The sequence below is a fragment of the Rhinolophus sinicus genome, linkage group LG16 (assembly GCF_036562045.2).
Source record: "Rhinolophus sinicus isolate RSC01 linkage group LG16, ASM3656204v1, whole genome shotgun sequence".
Classification (NCBI taxonomy): domain Eukaryota; kingdom Metazoa; phylum Chordata; class Mammalia; order Chiroptera; family Rhinolophidae; genus Rhinolophus; species Rhinolophus sinicus.
This window is the reverse complement of record NC_133765.1, coordinates 33,992,870-34,010,472: the sequence shown is the minus strand read 5'-3', so window position 1 is coordinate 34,010,472 and position 17,603 is coordinate 33,992,870. Positions and strand designations below refer to the sequence as shown.

The 17,603-nt window shown below is 44.4% G+C and overlaps 1 protein-coding gene across 8 annotated transcripts in view; it reads left to right on the top strand.

The window, feature by feature from the left end:
• KDM2B (lysine demethylase 2B) overlaps positions 1-17,603 on the top strand; it is a 131,561-nt gene that overhangs the window by 27,375 nt on the left and 86,583 nt on the right. The gene's annotated exons all lie outside the window — the stretch shown is intronic.

Sequence of the window (17,603 nt, the reverse complement as noted above, 5' to 3'; positions counted from 1 at the left end):
GTGATGGGAAGTCATTGGGAGTTTTAAAGTGCCGTGAAGGGGGTAATCTGATGATTTTCCTTTGGGAAGGGTGGGTTTAAACATTTTTTAAAAAATTGAGTTAAAATGCATATACCATAAAATTCACCATTTGGCCTTTTTAGTGTTTTTAATATATTCACAATGTTGTGCAATCATCACCACCATCTCATTCCAGAACATTTCTATTACCCCCAAAATAAACCCTGTACCTCTAAATTCCCCTCTGCCTCTATCCCCTGGCAACAACTGATCTGCTTTTTTGCCTCTGGATTTGCCTATTCTGGACATTTCAAGTAACTGGAATCATGTAACATGTGGTCCTTTGTGTCTGGCTTCTTTCACTCAGCATCACATTTTCTAGGTTCATCCATGTTGAAGCATGTGTCAGCGTTTCATTCCTGTTTATCGCTGAATAGTATCCCATTTTATGGATAGACCACGTTTTATCCATTCGTCAGTTGATGGACATTTTGGTTGTTTCTCCTTCTTAGCAATTATGAGTAATGCTATGAATATTCATGTACAGTTTTGTGTGGGCATACATTTTTTTTTTACAACTTTTTTTTTAAAGATTTTTTTTTTTTTTATTGGGGAAGGGGAACAGGACTTTATTGGGGAACAGTGTGTACTTTCAGGACTTTTTTTTTCCAAGTCAAGTTGTTGTCCTTTCAATCTTAGTTGTGGAGGGCGCAGCTCAGCTCCAGGTCCAGTTGCCTTGCTAGTTGCAGGGGGTGCAGCCCACCATCCCTTGTCGGACTCAGGGATTGAACTGGCAGCCTGGTGTTTGACAGCCCACTGGCCCATGTGGGAATCGAACCGGCAGCCTTCAGAGTTAGGGCATGGAGCTCTAACCACCTGAGCCACCGGGCCGGCCCTGGTCATACATTTTTATTTCTCTTGGGTATATAGTGAGGAGTAGAATTGCTAGGTCATACGTTCATTATACAGAGAGTGCCAAAAAAAAAAAAGTATACACATTTTAAGAAAGGAAGACTATTAAAATTGTAATACTCAACATGTACCAATAACAAAAGATGAATACAAGTCATATTTGACTTCCGCAATTACAAAAGGTGCTCAAAGTAGTTCCCATCAGCGTCCAGACACTTCTGATTACGGGCGAACTACTGCTTGAGCAACATTGACCAAAGTGTCCACTTGTATCCATTTTTTTGGCACCTCTGGTATTTAACCTCCTGAGGAACTGCCAGACTGTTTTTCAAAACAGCTGTGCCATTTTACATTCCCATTAGCAATGTATGAGGGTTCCAATTTCTCCACATCCTCGCCAACACTTGTTATTGTCTGTCTTTTTGATGACAGCGATCCTAGTGGGTGTGAAGTAGTGTGATCTGATTTAAGTTTTATAAAAGCCGACTCTGGTGGCTGTGTGGAGAATGAAGACAGCTGACTGGTGGGTGTGTCAGATAATCCAGCTTGAATAATTGGCCCAAAAGTGTGTTAACAGATACTCAGAAGGGTGGACCGATTGACTGTAAGGGGATAGTGCTGATGACAGAAGGATCTCAGTTAATTGGTAAAGACTTGCTCAGGAGATAGATTTTTTTTTTTTTTAAACTGGATTCCAGAAATGCTGAAGGAAGTGAAAAAGCAGAAAGGAGCAAACTTTCCGCCAGTGGGCAGATGGGATGATGGACTCCATAAATCTAGTCTTGGACCAGGCAACTTGCTCTGATGCCTCAACCTAGTCCCAGCCTTTGCTGGTAAACAACTTTAGCTTGAGGCCCGACTCTGCTAGCTACATGAGTGATTTTGGGCAAACTACTTAACCTCCTTAAGCCTCAATCTCCTCATCTGCAAAATGGAACTAATAGCAGAATCCACCTCAAAGAAGGAGCCTATTAGAATGATGAATGCTTTGAATTATGCTGGATGGTGGGTACTCCATGAATGAGCCTCATTATTATTTATTATAATGGAAGGACATGGAAGGAATGAGAGTCTTTTTATGAGCAAAGATTAAACCGGATTCTCAGGAGTGGGGTTCAGGCAACATCACAGTCTTAATAATGTTGCTCGTGGCCCTTTTGAGGAAATTTCAAAGCCTCAGTAGTTTTATTGGGCTTCGGTTGCATCCAAGCCACCTCTTCTTTCCTCGAGCTTCATTCTTCTCGTCATGGGAGCGATTAGATGGTCCCAGTATCCTTGCCAGCTCTCGGAAAGTCTAGGATGGCAAAGAGCAGGAGCAGCAGGACCTGCACTGTCTCTCCCTCGGCATTTCTGTGGTGATCGCAGGGCCTGGTGAATATTAAAGTCCTTTGTGAAGGTATAGCGAGCACTGACGCTGGGAGGGCTGCCTGTCATTGTGGTTAGCCTGGGGTATTATTACGCCCGTTTTAGTCTCTGAGAGTGCACACAGGCTTCCGGAGAGCGGCACAGGGCACCTTCGTTATAGTGACATGAGTGACAAATGGAACTCAAGCTGGCCTAAGCAAAACAGAATTCATTGGCTTACATAATAAGTCCAAGGGGTGATTTCCAGGTACATCTAGATGTAGGTGCGCCTAGAAGATCTCAAGTTGACTCATACTTTTCCTTTCTGCTTCCCTTTTTCGCTTCCTCTTTCTGCTTCATTCTCGGGTAAGCTTCTCCCATGTGGTGGCAAAGGTGGGGAACCAGCAGCTCCAGGCTTCCATCTTCAGCCCAGGGTCCTCCTGAGAGGCTTGGCACACCCCAGCCTCGAGCACGTGCTCTGAGAGTGGGAGGGAGTAATGCTCCAGGGTTGCCATGATGGGAGTTCTGCTTTGGAGGGCAGTGTATGCGGGAGGCTGCACCAACCCCCCAGTTAGTGTGGGGTCTCAGCCTCTGTCATCCTGCCCCCTCCCCAGGCCCTGTATCTTGGGAGGCGACTGTTTGAGAAGGTGGCTGGTGCAACAGCCAGCTCGCTATTCAGGCCACAACTTGGGCTACTGTGTTTCCCAAAAAATAAGACCGGGTCTTACACTGTATTTCCTCAAAAATAAGACTGGGTCTCATATTAATTTTTGCTCCAAAAGACACATTAGGGCATATTTTAACGGGATATCTTATTTTTTCATGTACAACAATCTACGTTTATTCAAATACAGTCATGTCATCTTCTTTTGGAACATCGTCATAACGTACTAAATGTGTCCACCTCGCTGACGATCTTACCTGGGGCGTATTTTGGGGTAGGTCTCATTTTTTTGGAAACTCGGTACAGATTCTTCTCTAATGTCCTAAAACCAGACCTTTCTCTATCAGCCCTATTTACCTGCCTGCTGGGAAGACAGGCATCTAGACTCTATCACTATCTCCCTGCCTTTAAAAAAAGAAAAGGCACTTTCCATTTTTAGGATGCCGTACACTGAATATAAAAACTTTTTATTGAAGTATATATAATATACACATAGAAAGAAAAGTGCACACGTGGTAACCATACAGCTTGATTAATTTTAACAAATTGAACAAACCAGAGTAATCACCAGCAACAGCCCCACCTTGTATTCTCATCCAGCCACTACTCTCCACTGTCATCTTGACTTCTAATAGTGTGAATGAATTTTACCGGTTTGCATACTGTGTGTTAATGGAATCATACAGGGTGTCCCCTTTCGGTTTCAGCTTCTTTCACTCAACTTTGTGTTTACGAGATTCATCCATATTGTTGTGTGTACTTGTAAATGATTTATTTTCATTGCTATATAGTTTTGCACTTTGTGACTATTCACAATTTATTCATTCTATTATTACTGGGCGCTTGAGAAACTGTCAGTTTAGGACTATATGTATAGTACATGCTACGAACACTCTAGAACATGATTTCTGGTGAACAGATGGATGCATTTCCGTTGGACACATACTTAAGAGTGGAATTGCTTGGGTCACAGAAAATGCATATATATGTTCAGTTTTTGTAGATACTGTCAAATAATTGTTCAGAGGGGTTCTCGTTCTGATCGCTTCACATCCTCACCCAGAGTTGGTGTTTTTGTCCTTTTCATTTTAGTCATGCTTCCATGCTGGTGGGAGTACAGTTGAATCTCACTGTGGTTTTAGTTTGCGTTTCTCTAATGACGAATGAAATTGAGCTCCAATTTCATTGTTTATTTACTATTTGGATGTCCCCTTTGTGAAATGTCTGCTCAGGTCTTTTCTCCATTATTTTAAAGGATTGCCTCTTTTTGACTGTAAGATGTATTAGTTTGCTAGGGCCACATCACAGAGTACCATAGGCTGGATGATTTAAACAACAGAAATTTATTTTTTCATAATTCTGGAGCTGGAAGTCAAAGATCATTGTGTCAGCTTGGTTGGTTTCTTCTAAGGTCTCTCTCCTTGGCTTGTAGATTGCCATCTTTTCTTCATGTATTCACATGGTCTTCCCTCTGTATCTGTGTTCTATCTCCTCTTGAGAGTATAGCAGGCTTATTGGATTAGGGCCCACTCCAAAGAACTCATTTTAACTTAATTACCTCTTTAAAGACCTTATCTCCAAATATGGTTACATATTGAGTTTATTGGGGGTTAAAATTTGAACATATGGATTTTTGGGGACACAATTTAGCCCATAACATAAAGATTCTTTCTATATTCTACATATGAGTACACATTCCAGAATCTTCCCCTAACTTTGTGGGTTGCCTTTTCATACTCTTTTTTTCAAAAGTAATTTTATTCGGGAACAGTATGTTTCTCCAGGGCCCATCAGCTTCCAGTCAAGTCGTTGTCCTTCAGTCTAGTTGTGGAGGGCACAGCTCAGCTCCAAGTCCAGTCACCGTTTAATTGCAGCGGGCAAAGCCCATCATCCCATGCGGGAATTGAACCGACAACCCTGTTATTCAGAGCTCGCACTCTCACCAACTGAGCCATCTGGCCACCTCGCCTTTTCATACTCTTAAATGTGTCTTTGAGTAAACAGAAGTTCTTTATTTTAACATAGACCATTTAGGTCATCTTGGTTCATTAGTTCTTTCTGTGTCTTGTTTAAGACATTTTTGCATACTCCAAGGTCACGAAGGTGTTCGTGTATTTTTCTCAAAAACTTTATTGTTTGAACTCTCACATTTGTATCTGTCATTCACCTGGAATTGATTTTTGTATTTGGTATGAGGTAGGGGTCAAGGTCCTTTCTTTTCCTGTATGACTATCCAGTTGATCCAGTACCATTATTGAAAGAGCACCCTCGCCCAATGGCACTGAACTGTTGTCTTTGTGATAAATCAGTTGACTGCATTTGTGTGGGTCTGTTTATGGATGCTCAAATCTGTTTCCCCCACAGGCTCTCTATCCTGGATAGTTCACTTAAAGAGACTGGGATATTTTCACAGCCCTGGGTTGGGAGTTGGGGCATAGGAAGACTGGGGAAGAGATAATTCTACTTGCCGTGAAGATGATTTAAATCCTCAGAAAAAATGTATCCATAAAGTGACTCATTGTTCATATTATGTCACTGAGGATTGGGATGGCCCACGGCTGTGGGGTCTTGAATATTATCTTTTTTTGTAGTTCTCGCTAATGAGGCTACCTCAGCCAACGGATGCTTCCTTTGGCCCCTTTTCTTGAAAAATCTTCATGGCACATGAAGAATACCTCATTCGGTATTCATTTTTTCATCCAATTATAGTAATAACCACCTATCGTTTACTGGATGTTTATCATATAATCTCATTTTGTCCTCACCAATAATCATATAAATTGTTATTGTTCGCTTTTCCAGCTGGGGCATCTGAGGCTCAGGAGAGAACAAGCCACACAGCTTGTGAGCAGTGGAGTTAAGCAATAGGTGTTTCCAAAGCCCGTGCTTTTGCTTTATGCCTTAGTAGCCTAACCCTAAGCTTAACCCTAACCCTCCTCCATTCTTTTTTCACTCACAGATTTAGTAGGTGTCTGTGTTGTGTCTGGTTAAGGAGACTCCTGATACCTAGGCTCTGCCCTTGATGGGCTGTGTTTAGGGAAAAGACTATATAGCATTACTCCTTAGAAATCAACGGTAGCTGACTTGTCCCCAGACCTTAAGTTGGTTTAAAGTCGTAGACTTAAAAATTTTTACACTCTGAAAGAGTTCTTGGAACTCTTGTAGTCTTGCTTTCCCATTTCACAGGTGGAAAAAACTGAGGCCTGGAGAGAAATGACTTGCAAGTTGCCCAGACAATAGATGGCACATCAGATTCAAATGTAGGTTTGAATTTCAGCAATTGGGAGAAGATGATGCTTGTAACAGAACCCTAGAGGAAAAGTAGACGTGTATGTGGGAGGGTGTAGATGAGTTCACTTCTGACCACATTGAATTTGAGCTCAGGAGAGAAGTCAAGGTTGGACAGACCAGGTAGGGGAGGCATCCAACTGGCAGAACAGATAGAAATGCAAGGAGGGAAAGGTGTGTGAGGCCAGGAGAGCTGAGGCTCATAAGCCCCAAGGGAGCAGGGTGTCGGAGTGGGCAGGTTCCATGATGTCCTCAGGTGTTTTCTTTTTAAGAGGAACGCCCATCTCATTGATTTGTTTTATTTTCCTTTTCTTAGAAAGCTAGTGCTCTAAAATCAAAATCTTGATCACACTAGAGGCCATGGGGAACTATGCTCGAGACTGCCTGCTGTTTGCCTAATACGAATCGCTTCCCTGTGGGGTAGCTCCTTTGAATATAAGTAATAGCATTGGCTACTGTTCACTGAGCTCTTATTAATAAGCCAGGGACCTCTCCTATATAATTTTGTCTGATCCACGTAAAACTGTATTTATCACTATCTCCATTTTATAGATGTGAAAACTAAGGCTCAGAGCAACCTGTCCACAGTCCAATAACTAGTGTGTGGTATAGCTGAGATTTGTGCCCATATCTGTCCCAACGTAGAGCTTCTCCTGTACCTTCTGCACAGGACTGTGGCTGGCACTCCCCATGTCCTCATCCAGAAGTGTTTGTTGTTCTTGGCTTGAGTGTCCTTTCCGATTTTCTTGGCTGATTGGGTTCTGCCCCGATTTGTTAGTCTGGGTTTGTATCTTCTTATACCCATCTGTGTATGAGGGTCAGAGTCTTGAGCTCAGGGCATAGGATAGCCTGGCGCTGATCTGTCCTGGGGAGGAGTGGGAAGATTAGTGCTGCTGGAAAACCTGGGGACCTTTGCAAGCATCCTCTTACGTCACATTGAGGAAACTGTGGCCGAGGTCTGGAAAGGGATTTGGCCCTCACTGTCCGACACCCTGCACCTTCAATTTGAGACAGTGTCCTTACTAGGACCCCTGCTTTTAAGTTTATGAATTTCTTTCAATAATTGTGTCAGGTCACTAGGGCAGGTCCTATTATCTCTACTTTACAGATTAGGAAACTGAGGACCAGAGCGGTTCAGGGATATAGCCTGGGCCTCACGGCTAGAAATAGCGGAGTGGGATTTGACCCGTGGCCAGTGTTCTTGCTGATACACACTGCCTCTGTGAGATGGATAAGGATAGACTCCCAAGGAACAGAATGAAAAACCGGTCCAGAAACCTGAGGATGATAGAGAAGGTTCCAGAACGATGATGCGGGGCCGTTGTGTGCACTCTCTGAAGAGCGGGCTCAGGGGAGTTTGGGTCAGGGCCCGTGTGTGCTTCGTATTAGTGTTCAAGGTGACTTTGAGCAGCCTCTCCCCGACTCCGAGCCCGTGACTCTTGGAGCTGACTGATGGGGCCGTCAAAGCAAGGGCCATGGGGCCACGGATTAATTTCTGCAGCTGGAATTTGTTGGATGTGTGTGCAGCCTGTGAGCCCAGAGAACCAATGAGACCGGGAGGGAGGGACGGGGGGAGGAGGGGCCGAGCTGTTGGCCTACTTAGGAACACCAGGCACTGCAGCTCCGATGTGGAAAATTTTTCCTGTCACCCATGGCCTTCAGGGGCCTGAACATTCCAATGCTGTGGGTCCCTTGCAGGCTCCAAACGGCAGCTTGTCCCTGTCACCTGCTCCAGGGGTGGTGGCTGCTCCCCAAAGCTTGGAGTGCCATGTTCCATCTTAGCACTGATCTGTCCCTTCTGTCCCTTTGGGCGCTTGCCTTCTCCCTGGGACTAGGCTTCCTGCTCAGAGACTGGGCACTTGTACCCAGCTCTCCTTTGCCACCAGTGGCAGATCAGACTGGGAACCTGAGAAGATGGAACGCCAACTCTTAATCCCCCAGCTTAGCCCGAAAGAGACTGGCAGGCCCCAAGTGTCCCCAGTGACCCTCAGGTGGGCCTCTGGGTCTCTTTGCCCTCCTCCTTCCCCCAGTTCAGGGATCTGATCTGAGGATTTTAGAACCAGGATAAAAGTCTGTGCCTCGGCCCAGGAAGGGGACATACAAATGACCTAACTTAGTGGTTTTCCAAGGGAAATCCCAAGAATCTGGGTCTGAATTCTTAGCGCTCCTGCCCCCTTCCTGCTTCAGCCTGAGCTGCTTGTTTTTATTTATGCATTTGGCTCTTGTCAAAGCTTCTGTTTGAAGAAAGAGTTGTGGCAGTGGGGGGGTGAGGGGGAGTATAAAGGTCAATTACTTCCTGTCTTTACACATGAGGCAGTTGAGGCCCTAGAGCAGGGTCAGGTGAGGTGGCTGAGACTGGAACTCAGTCCAGGGCTCTTGGCACTGTCCCAGGTGACCTTGAGGCACCCACCGCTCATTCCGTGGCTTCCTGTAGGCTGTCACTGACTGGGGAACAAGTCAGGCGTCTGTACCTCTACCTGGTTCTTCAAGTGAGAGTAAAAGCGCCTGAATGGGGCTGTGGCTTCCGGGTTAGAATTTGGTTGCCAGAGCAGTACACATATGAGAGAGAAGGAGCCCCCCTTTATCTTTCTGTTTGATTGAGACACCTCACTTCATATTCAGAGCCTCATGGTTCTTTCCACAGCCCCAGACTTGCTCAGTGGCTAGTGGCTGAGGGCATTGCAGACCCTACCATGTGCCAGACATCGTGTTAGTCTCTCTTACATTAATGGGCCTGTTTTCAAATAAAGAGCTTCCAAATCTAGAAAGGGTGAGTCCTCTGGAGCCACAGAGCTAGTAACAGAGCTGGAATTTATAAAATACTTTCATTGGAGAGAATTTAAAAAGTAACGGGATTAGACAGAAAGTATAATGAACTCCCATGTACCCATCACCAAGACCCAACACTCATCATCTATGGTCCTTCCCCACCAATTCGCTTTCTGTTCTCCTGCAATATTTGAAGTATTTCCAGACATTGTACCATTTCATTCATAAAGTTTTCAGTATATGGTTCTAAATGAGAAGGGATTCCGCCCCCTTCCTCTGCCCCATACCCCACTCTGGTTCAAGCCATTGTTTCTCAATTTTGTTGTGTGGGACACAGCTCCCTGGCCCACGCTGGTGTTATGAGCCTTGCTAGCCCATGGCAGCACACAGCAGCCCTTGGCAGCACACAGCAGCCATGGCCGCTCATGCTGGCTGCCGGCCACTCACGCTGGCCTCCAGCCACTCACGCTAGCCTCCAGTCGCTCATGGCAGCACAAGGTAGCCCATGGCAGCACACGCCAACTTCCTGTTGCTCTCTGAAGCACAGCTCCAGGGAGAGCGGCTATTCACAATCTTAGCTGTAGAGGGCGCAGCTCACTGGCCCATGTGGGAATCTAACCGGTCACCTTGGCATTAGGAGCATGGCGCTCCAACCACCTGGGCCTCTGGGTCGGCCAAGTAGGGATTTTAAAAAACACAATCACAATGGCATTATCATACCTAATCTTTTAAGAACAATAATTCCTTAACATTAGTAAATATGCGTATTCATTGTTCAAATTTCCAGTTATTTCATACATATCATAAATGTTACCTTTTTTTTTTTTTTGGCAGTGGTATGAGACAGAATGTAAATATGGTCCTTACATTGTGATTGATTGAGATGCCTTTTAAGTCTCTTACAATCTCTGGGTTCTCCCTCCATCTCCCTCCAAACTGAAGAAGTTGGGTAGTTTGACCTGTGAAGTTTTCCATTGTCTGGATTTTACCAAGGCATTTCCTAGGAGTGGTTTGACATGTTCCTCTGGCCTCTGTAGTTCCTGTAAATTGGTAATTGTATGTGGATGACACTTGATCAGATCCAGGGTCTCTCTCTCTCCACATACAATAATGCACACCTGTTCATTCTTTTGCTCATTCATTCATTCATTCATTCATATATTCTGGCAAGACTACATTAGATAGAGTTCTATTTCTCCATCAACAGACACAGGTCATATTCTCTCTCTCTCTCTCTCTCTCTCTCTCTCTCTCTCTCTCTCGTTAGCAGCCATTGATGTTTGAGGTCTAGCGCCATCAGTTTATTAGGGGCTGCAAAGTGGTGATGATCTAATCCTATCATTTATCAGCTGGGTTACATCTACGCGGAGAAGCTCCCTCTCATGTGCTGTTTGACTCAGAGCTGGCCCTTATCTCAGATGTTTCAGACTCCAAAGCCCATGGTCGTTTCTACGAGTATCATTCTGCCTCTTTAGGAAGTGTGCTGTCATCCCTGCATTTCTCACTGCCACACACTCACTGGAACCCAGCAATGTTGAATTTTCTGGTTACTGGTGCATTGTGTTCCCCTGGGAGTTTCTGGAGCCCAGGCACCCAATGGAACTGACTTCCTTACCTCCTGCCTTCTCTCCCACTCTGACCTGTCCTACAGACTGTGGAGCTCCCCGCACGCCAAGGGAGCTATTCTCAGAACCAAGTATCCCAACCTTCTGATCCAGATAGTCACTGGCTCTCCCTCCCTGGGGCTTCTCCCCTGCACATCCTACCCCGCCCCGGGTCCTCCCCTTCAACGCCACCCCAGCTGCTCTCTCACTGCTCTAACCACTCCAAGTCCTGACTTTCCGTTTCATTGGAGGCCGGAGCAGGCTTGGTAGGCGTCAGCTGGGAATCTGTACCTGGTTAAGAGTTGAGGGAAGAGGGGGCACATAAGGAGTCTTGGGTAGCACTCAAAAAAGTAAAAACAGGATTTCTCCACCCATATCCTTCTTTGTTCGGTGGTGGCTGTCCCAGGGGTGGGACTCCTGACTGCTCAGGACGTCTAGGTGTTTTCCAGGTTGGTTGGGGGTTCATCTTCCCTCATGTGGAGAGGGCTACACATACCCACCTCTAGGCGGGTCACCCCACGTCATTTCTTCAGCTGTCATTTATATGTGAAGTCCTGTGTCACGTGCTGGACGGCACATGAAAGTGACTGACACCCAACATGTACTGTTTCATTTCACAAATATTTCCTGCGCTTCTACAATGTGCGGGCTCTCCATTCTAGATAGTCAAGATAGAATAGTGAGCAAGACAGATAAGACTTCTGCCCTCTCAGTGCTTCCTGTCATTCAGGGATGACATTTTCCCCTTTGCAAAGCTACTAGGTAAACTATATAGCTTACGTTACACGGGGTGTTTGCCCTGTGACACCTTGTAGTAGGCACCTTTGGCAGACCTGGGGCACAATAGCCCTTCTCTGCTTTCAGATTTGACATTTATGGAGCCATGGACGTTTACCCAGTATTTCTCTCACCAGCCTTGATGTTCGTTTCTTGGGGCCTTCTGTAACAAAGTATCGCAAACTGGGGGCCTTCAAACCACAGAAGTTAATTCTGGTAGTTCTGGGAGCCAAAAGTCCGATATCAAGGTTTTGGTAGGGCCGGGTTCCCTCTGAAGGCTCTGGAGGAGGGTCCTGCCTCGCCGCTTCTAGCCTCTCTGCTTGCCGGTTTTCTCGGCGTTCCTTGGCTCATACATACATACATCACTCCACTCTGTTTCCGTCCTCACAGGGCTGTTTTCCCTCTGTGTCCCTATCCAAATATCCCTTGTCTTATAAGGACACCAGTCAGTGGCTTAGGGCCCACCCTAATCCAGTATGACCTCATTTTAGCTTGATCACATCTGCAAAGACCCTGTTTCCAAATAAGGTCACAGTCACCGGTACTGGGGTTAGGACTTGCACATTTCTTTTTGGGGAACACAATTCAACCCACAACAACCCTGGAGGTAAGTCTGTTAGCAGCATAGGAGGAACTGAGGTTGGGCCCAGGAGAGGAGGGAGCCAGCTTCTGGGTTGTATCTTCTATTTTATGTCGGTCATCTCAGTTATTCCACAACTGTTTTTTTTTTTTTTTTTAGTTAAAATTAAAATTTTTATTTCCTTATTTTTTAAATTATTACTAAATTTTTTCCCCCAAGACTAGTTTTATGTTTTTAACACCTTGACATTTGCAAGGTAAATATTTTCCGGGTGTTAAGCCACAATTTTGCAAATCATTGCATCCTGAACTGAATGATACTATTAAAGTAGATAATTTTAAAGCTATCCCTCTTTTTCACAAAGTATGATTTGTTGTTTATTCTTGCATTTACCAAAGGATAATGAATCCCACCCAGATGATCTTCATTTTGTCTACGTTTGGACTAAGAATGAAAATGATAATTTATAGATTATTATGCATGCCTGTGGGGGAGGTATATATCCATGGGATTAAATGTGAATTTACAAGTGTTGCATAAGCTATTTTACAAAACGTAAGTATGATGTATGCAAGGTGTACACTTATTTGAAAACACTTTTGTGCCCACATTTTACTCACAATTACATGTGGATAGTTATGTCCTTTAAGGCATGTGTTATGTGTTTAAAAAAATGGCAGTGATTTGTACATTGATGTGTACTGACCATAAATAACTGAATATATGACGTCTAATTTATTGTAAAGAGTTTCTCTGAATGTACATACACATGTATTGCACATATATCTATACTAATGTTTACTTGTATAATATATTTATATAAACATGTGTTACATGCATTATATGTATATCACACATGTATATATAATATATGCTAATAAAAGCAGGTAAATTTACTCTGTTTTAGGGGGATTTTTTAGAACTAGATTTGGGCTGAAGTCTTTTTTTAAATTTATTATTACTTTTTATTTATTAAATTTATTAGGGTGACTTCGGTTAGTAAAATTATATAGGTTTCAAGTGTAAGTTTCTATAATACATAATCTGTATATTGCGTTTTGTGTTCACCACCCAGAGTCAGTTCTCCTTCCATCACCATATATTTGACCCCCTTTCCCCTCTTCCAACACCCTCCCTTCCCCTTCCCCTTTAGTAACCACTAAACTGTTGTCTGTGTCTATTGAGTTTTTGTTTCTTTGTTTGTTTGTCTTGTTCCTTTGTTGCTTTCAGTTTTGTATCCCACATATAAGTGAAGTCATATTGTTCTCGACTTTTTCTGTCTGACTTATTTCACTTAGCATGATAATCCCAAGACCCATCCATGTTGTCATAAATGGCGGTGCTTCATCTTTTCTTATGGCCTAGTGCAATCTTTTTATTATAGTCTTTTTTGAATTGGGTTGTATATAAGTTGGCATCATACATAATACCAACTTTATAGAACACTGAGATGATGACCTACCATTCTGTGGTGATCCTAATTTTATGGTTATTTTGCAAGTTTGGGGATCAGGTTGGTGAGTCAGAATTTTTGGAAAGGGGCTTATGTATACAGTCTTCTTGTTTTAGGTTGACAGGGACGGGAAGCTATGGCTTGCACGCAAATCTTTAACTTCTGTGCAGCGAGATGCTGTGGCACTTTTGGTGTCCTTAATGGCCTTTCATTTGCCTCCAGCATTAGTTGTCTGAATATTAATTTTTTTCACAACTTTTTTTTGAGGTAGATTGTCTTATCTCCATGTTTCTGATGAGGACACTGGGATACCTTGCCTAAAAAATCTTACGCTATAAAGACTGGAATCTGAAACATCTGAGTCCTTTGACCCATTTTTTGGGGGGGAGGATGTATGTTAAATATCTTACATATGCCAGAAAGTTTAAAGGAGAATGGAAATGAGCACCTGCCACCCAGGTTGGAAGCATCGCAATTCCTTAGATGCTCCTGTGTAACTCTTCCTGCTCCAGAGGTCATCATTGTGTTATATTCCTTTCCTGGGGCTGCCACAACAAAGTGCCACACTCTGGGTGGCTTAAAACTACAAACATTTAATTCTGTCATAGTTTCGGAGGCCAGAGTCCAAAATTGAGGTGTTGGCAGCATTACTTCCTCCCAGAGATTCTGAGGAAGAATCTTTCCTTGCCTCTTCCAGTTGGTAGCCCAGGCATTGCCTGGCTTGTAGACACATCACTCTCTCTGCCTCTGTCTTTACATGACCTTCTCACGAGGACATTAGTCATTGGATGTAAGGCCTGCCCTAGGTCCAGGATGATCTCTGGAGATCCTTACCTTAATTACTTCTGCAAAGACCCTTTTCCCAAATATGTTCCTATTCATAGGTTCTGGGTAGATATATTTTTTGGGGGGGTCCACGGTTCTACACTTCCATTCCACTACATTCCTAAATTGTGTTGGTCATTTCCTGGCCTTTCTTTAGCTTTTTCCCTCTGTGCCTACATCCCTAAGCCCTCAGTTAGGATGGTAAGAACCGAGCCCCTGTGCACACCTGGCTGGGGGAGGGAAGGACATTGTGGCCAGTTTGTGGAGCTGAAAGAGTCCATGGTCCAAGTTCCTAGGCCGTGAGGACGGGAAAGACTCACATGACAGAAACAATTAGGTAAAAGGAGAGAAGGAGCAGAAGAAATGAAAACCTGATCTTGTCAGAGTGGAGGAAGTATATGAGATTTAAAATAGTGTCTTACACTGCTTTAAAAAAAAAATTGAGGTGAAATTCACATAACGTAAAATGAACCCTTTTAATGTGTACAGTTCAGTGGCATGTAGTACATTCACAGTGTGTGCGACCATTCCTTCTGCTAGTTGCAGAACATTTTCGTCACCCTGAGAGGTAACTCATACCCATGAGCTATCACTCCATTCCTGCACCCCCAGCCCCTGACAACCACGAATCTCCTTTCTGTGTGGATTTACTTGTTCTGAACATTTCATACAAAGGGCATCATGTAACACGTGACCATTTGTGTCTGGCTTCTGTCACTCGGCGTAATGTTTTTGAGTGTCCTCCATGTTGTAACAAGGATCGGTACGGCATTTCTTTCTATGGTTGAGTAATTTACATTTCTGATTATGTGTGTTTTGAGTTGATAGACTTTGGAAAGAAAACGATACTGGTAGCAAAACCAACTTTGGTCATTTAGTGCCTGAGGTGTTTTTTTTTATTGTTGTTTAGTCACAGCGTTATCTAGATATAATGTACGTATCACGTAATTCACCTATTTAAAATGTACAATTCAGTGGTTTCTGGTCTGTTCACAGATTTGTGCGAACATCACCACAGTCAATTTTAGAACATTTTCATCACCTCCTCTCCATAAAAACCCCTCACCCCTTAGCCATCCTGGGTATGTTTTAGGATCTTAAGAGGTTTAAACCGGCTCTGACTTCCCACTGCCTCCCTTTCTCCACCTGTAATAGAAGGAATTGGTTGATTACTGTGCCAGCCTACATGCAGGCACTTCTCAGGAGTGTCATTTTCACGTGCATTATCTCATTTCAGTCCCGGGACAACCCCGTGGGCTGGCTGCCCCCATGTGACAGATGGGGAAAGAAGTTGAGGGGCTTGAGGCCCAGGAGGGCTTTGAACCCACCAAGTCTTGCTTTGTCACTGCATTGCGCTGATGGGGGCAGAAGGGCTCCAGATCTTCGTTTCTGATTTGCAGAAATGTCTAGGGCTGTGATTCTCGATACCTACATGCCAGCAAACCCCCTTCCACAGGGGACTTCACAGACATGACCTTGAGCAAAGTTAGGGAGGAGAGGCAGGGGGAGGTAGGTGGGAGGCTGGCAGACAGGGAGAGAGGTTTTGGGGCCTGTTCTGCCCTCAGTTCCCAGATTCTAACAGCAGGCTCTCTGCCAGGTGGGCTTTCCGGAAAAGCTGAGCAGAGCCCACCTGTTCCTAGTAAGGAGCCAGCCAGGCCAAAAGCATGCCAGAATTTCCAGCAAAGTTCAGGGGTGCCCCCTGCTGGCTCTGTACTCCCAACGCAGACAAAACTGTTCTCCCATGCTTCCCAGGATCTGTGGGGCCAGGAGCCAGCCACTGAAGAAGGCAGGATCATTTTTCAACCTTCACACGTGATCAGGATTCAGTATTGAGTAGGACAGCATGTGAGTGGGGGTAGGAATGAGCACCTGGGCTCCAGACTGGACATTTTGGAGCAAGTTAGTTGTCCAAGCCTCAGTTTCTCATCCATCAAATGGGTGTAATTGAAGTTGTACCTCACAGAACTGTTCCCACAGTTAACCTGTGTAGAGAGCTTGCCTGTGCTGAAGCGCTCAAGAAACTATTGTAATCCGTAGAAAGAGTATGTTCTGGAGGTCTTGGGCCAATCACATTCGTCTCTAGACCTTGGTTTCCTGATTTGTAAAACAGGGATAGTCTGACTGAGCTCCTGGGGTGGTTGTGAAAATTAGATACTAAACCCCAAAGATAGTAACACCCAAGTTCTTCTACGTGCTTAGGGCATGCCTTTTATTGTCCAGTTCTTACTAGGTGAAAGGCACTGTGTATTTATTCAGCAAATAACTGACCGTGGGCCTGCCACGGGGCAGGGTCTGTGCACAGAGCTGGGCGAGTAGCAGTGAACAGGATGGGAATGGAATATTACTCAACATCAGCATGTAAGCTCCATGAGGATTTTGTCTGATTCAAGGGTCGGCACACTTTCTTTGTGAAGAGGCAGAGAGTAAATATTTCAGGCTTTGCCAGCTATTCAGTCTCCGTCAGCTACTCAGCTTGGCCGTTGTAGCATGGAATCAGCCAGAGAGAGGCATGAGAACCAGTGAGTGTGGCTGTGTGCCAATAAACTTTATATATGGATCCAGAAGTTTGAGTTTCATGTAATTTTTACGTCACAAAATACTATTATTTTGATTTTTTTTTTTTTTTGGCCCCTCCACCATTAAAAACGTAAAAACCATTCTTAGCTGTGGGCCATACAAAAACGGGTGGTAGGCGCACTCATTGCTTAGTTTGTTTTTAATTTTGGGGGTAGCTCACCTGCCACTTGTTCTTTTCTTCTTCTTTTTTTTTCCGGTTTACACATTTCTAAGTCTCCATGGACTGTATATTTGTCACTGAGCTAATGGGGAATTGGGGTCCTACCAGGTGGTGAGCTCTCATCCCAGTCCTAACAGACAGGAATTACCAGCTTTTATCATAAAGCCCCACGAATTTGGCAGTCTGCTTTGTCTGTCTTTGTTTTCTCCCCTTTCAAAGCGCATCCACTGAGCTTCAGTTGTTGCTTCCATCTTGGCTGAAGTGCCAGAGCCATGATGATTCCCATTTTACAGACGGGGAATCAGAGTCTCCAAAAGGGCCATGTTTCCATGAGGGTTTGTTGTCCCAGGGTTAGCACCGAAGGCTCCAGAACTCATTCCCTTCTTTCTGGGAAATAGTCAGAAGCATGGAGTTCACTGCTGAGATGAAGGCTGGACTTTCCTGAGGAGGGACATTCACTCTTTGAAGCTCAGTCATGCATATGAGAGGTCACATGTCACATGCTGTACAGGACAACCAATATTTATTGTTTATTTGTTCCACAGTATTTACTGAGCTCCTACTCTGTGCCCAGTTCCCCAGATACTTGGGGTAAAAGAGTGAGCAAGACAGATAAGTCTCCTGCCCTCATGACGATTACAGAGTAGAAG